The following is a 3722-nucleotide window of genomic DNA, read 5'->3' as shown; positions in this document are numbered from 1 at the left end:
CGGGCGTTATATGGAATAACTTATCGACACTTCAAGCTCGACCGCATTTTTCGTAAATCCGTGAGTATTTCTTGAGAGAAATCAAGCACAACTCCTAAATTACTTGGATGGCATTTAACTGAGAGCAGGTGCGTTGTATTGGCGAACCACTGCCGTTTGGTTTATGAGTTTAATCGAAATTCTAATGGGTTCAGGGTAAGGAATTTTGTATTGGTACCGCCGTAATGAAAATATATATTTATTGCTAGTTATTTTATTTTTCCACTGGCTCTTCATAATTAAATTAATTTATTTCCATGGTTACTGTTTTCATTTGATTTTTCGCAGTGACGACCTACATCCTTGTAATTCCAGCCATTTTTTAGCGATGAAAAATGCTCATTGTTTAAATTTCTATTCCTACGGTTTGATAGAACACAGTTGCAACGTAGTCGCAATTTCATCTCATTGATCTAATGGAATGAGAAACTATTAATTCAATATTTGATCAGACACGACTATTTGACTGGCAAATAATATCATTCGGTACACAGACCATCAGCGAGTTTGATTTGTCCAGCTTTTCCTCTATCCCCAAGTGTTTCATTCAGCGACACTTCGCGGGTGAAGATTATCGTATTACACTGACTATCATCTCATAATTCTCTCATTTAATCGAGTTTAAGTACCACGAGGAATACACTACTTGTCTATGTATAACCAGAGGCATGAATTCTCCCTGTCTCCCATTATTCTAAGCTAGGTATGAGTGTGCTTCCGAGTTACGTCGGGTGCCCAAGTTATGATTTATGCGGGGCTTTAAATGCGCATCTGCACCCAAAATTCCTTCACCCAACCAGGCATTCGGACATTCCTGAGGGCACTGGCTGTCCAAACGCCAAATCGTTCGAATACACAATCAATTACATACGATACAAGGAAATGGCCTACAAAGCAATCTATCGGAAACATTGCTTACATCCAAAAAATAAAGATTCATGACTGAAGTCGGCGGCCAGGATTAGAAGGGGTGGGGGGATAAAGCACGGGATCGATTCACTTTAACGTCAGTCAGAGATTCCAATGAAGTCTCAGTCGAAAGAGTGCAAAGTTCTTTTCACGAATTGATGCAATTCACACTCGAGATTACTCAAACTGTTTTTTCACTTGAGTAAAGTCACTCTCCGACTTGACAGCAGAGCTTCATCAAGATTATTTCGTAAAATATGATATAATTATAATTATTGTACATCAAGTACCAGAGCGATTCCAATGGGGTCAATTTTTGAGGTGAAACGAGTAGGAAAAACTTGAGTTAATCCATTCCCTCCGACTTGAATCGAGTAGAGGGTGGCCTGAGAAGCTTTTCCCAAAAAAGAACTCATTTCTACTCAGAAAATGAGTAGAACATCCACCAGAATCTAGTCCGACTCCACGTGACGGCGGAATGTGATTTTTTTGTTGGGTAAATTTATCAACAGAACTGCGGACAATTGTTTGATAATTTTGATTGAATTTTCCCGTCCACTTAAGCATTATCATCCCAGTTTATTCAGTAACGGATACTAAACATGGGCGTTCAGCAGAGCTGTTAACATTCGGATCACCTATGCATTTAATTCAATTAACTGGGCGGGAATGAGAGAGACAGTCTACCTAATTTAAATGCTCGTTAGTGGAGGTAAAATTGTGAGACCTCGTGGGTAAAAGAAGCCCTTTCCCTGCACATAACAATGGGATCGTTCATTAATTAATGAGTGATTGTCACGTTAACACTATTACATTTCATGGGAATTTTGCCTTCGCCCCAGCAGCTCATCAAAGCTCGAAAAAAAAAATATTTTCACCGACGAATTGAGCGAATGTTTTTTTCTTTCAACTGGCATTTTACCCCATTCGTTAGGTATTGTATTCTCAATTTCATTGTTTAATATTCAAGCCCTGCATTATCTGCCTGTAACTGGCCATGAGTTTAAAATCAACTATTTTAATATCTCCTCAGAATAGTAATAATAATAATACACAACTCAAAAAGCTCGGTAGGAGCATCAGTCGTATCGCGAGCTTCAGTTATTCCTCGGAGCAAATTGTGTCTGAGCACTTAATTCCAGAGTCAAAGTGAATCCTCCGCCTGCCACCACAACACCAGAGAGAGACAGAGGGCAGCGGAACATGCAATAAACTTGGAAATCTCTCTCCCTTGAGCAGCAGACGTTACTTGCATTGAATAAACAATGAAATAGCACAGTCATCGCAAAAAGGCATTAGTGGAAATTTATTGTCTCATTGAAGGCGAACTCCTCGACCCTTTTCTTGTCTGCCCAGTCTACCGAATGCAATAGTTTAGGATCATATGACTGGGTATGAACTACGACTCTCGTCTCTGGATATATTTGAGATGCATCTGGCACGCTAGCGTCAAATTTCAATGGGTCACAGGAGCACACGAATGTCCAGGGTATGAATGTATGGAAAAATTATTGAATAATTGTTTGGACAGTTCCTTCTTTCGAATTGATTCCCGATGAATTGGGAAGAAAAAAAATCATTTTTATGTGCGAAATCGTGTGGAGTAGAAAGTGAAATGCTGAATTATGCACTTTGTTGTTCAAAATTAGGGGGTTGAAGACGTGAGTTACCTGACAAATTAAATAGATCGAACTGGGCACGATAAAAGCGATGGCCGAAGCAACTGATGAAAAATATATCAAATTTAATTTTGAATACTTGAAGGACCGGTATTTGCACAATTTAAGTCGAGTTAGAGTATTGAAAGGATGTACAATATCTAATGAAATATTAATGACAGTGGAAATAACCTATCATATGGGTTACATCATTCTAAAGTAGTGGAAAAAAATAAAAATGGAAATTTCCTCTCAACTGTTGGGCGCAGAACATTTTCAGATTCTTCTCTCGAACTATTAAAACTCATTTTCCGCCAGCGTCTGAATAAGGAGTAGTTGTACTACTTTTTTTAATCATCCCAAACAAATCGACCATCGGAAGCGGTAGAAATATATTGAGTGAGCGCTGATCCATAGCAGTCTCAATCCCCCAATGAATAAAGTATATTCACTCTCCTTTATCAGACAATCTTTTTTTTTTCAGAATTATTCAGACATGAAAATCCTCTCTTCCCACTATCTTGGGAGAAATAAGCCACTGCGAGATGAAGGTCTTTATTCAATTTCCAATGATGTGCTACTTGCTGGGGACAATAAATTGCGGATCATCGGCGTCAAAAACACGGATGCGTGTAATTTATTCCCGAGGAGAGAGTCCATATTTAATTAATAAATTCCAGACGTGAGAAAAAACATCTGTCATGATATGGGACTTCAATGAGAAAGAAATATAATAAAACAAAAATGAAAATGAAAATATAATGCAGACAGGGATTGATAGTTTGGACAAATACAACGTACTTTTGGAAAACGATTGCTCCAGAGAAAATGAAAATTCTTATAAGCGAATTTTCGTAATCAACAGAGAAAATATCTCTTCTATCTCCTACATCGGTGTCTTCCGGCGAATAGTTAACGTTTGTTTATATTAAAATAAAATGCATCTCTTGACGAGTTACCGGTCGACTTCGATGGAATACCGGTATACAGGGTGTTACGTCACACAAGGAATCGTTTTCCGGATAGAGTAATAATTTGGCGGCGCCGCGCTTGCGCTGCAAGCCACCTCCGGGTCAACGGCAAGAACGTCGTCCCAGTCTAGTTGTACGACGCACG

Source organism: Diachasmimorpha longicaudata, chromosome 5 (assembly GCF_034640455.1).
Source record: "Diachasmimorpha longicaudata isolate KC_UGA_2023 chromosome 5, iyDiaLong2, whole genome shotgun sequence".
Classification (NCBI taxonomy): Eukaryota; Metazoa; Arthropoda; class Insecta; order Hymenoptera; family Braconidae; genus Diachasmimorpha; species Diachasmimorpha longicaudata.
The sequence above is the reverse complement of the archived record's forward strand: the minus strand, read 5'-3'. Positions refer to the sequence as shown.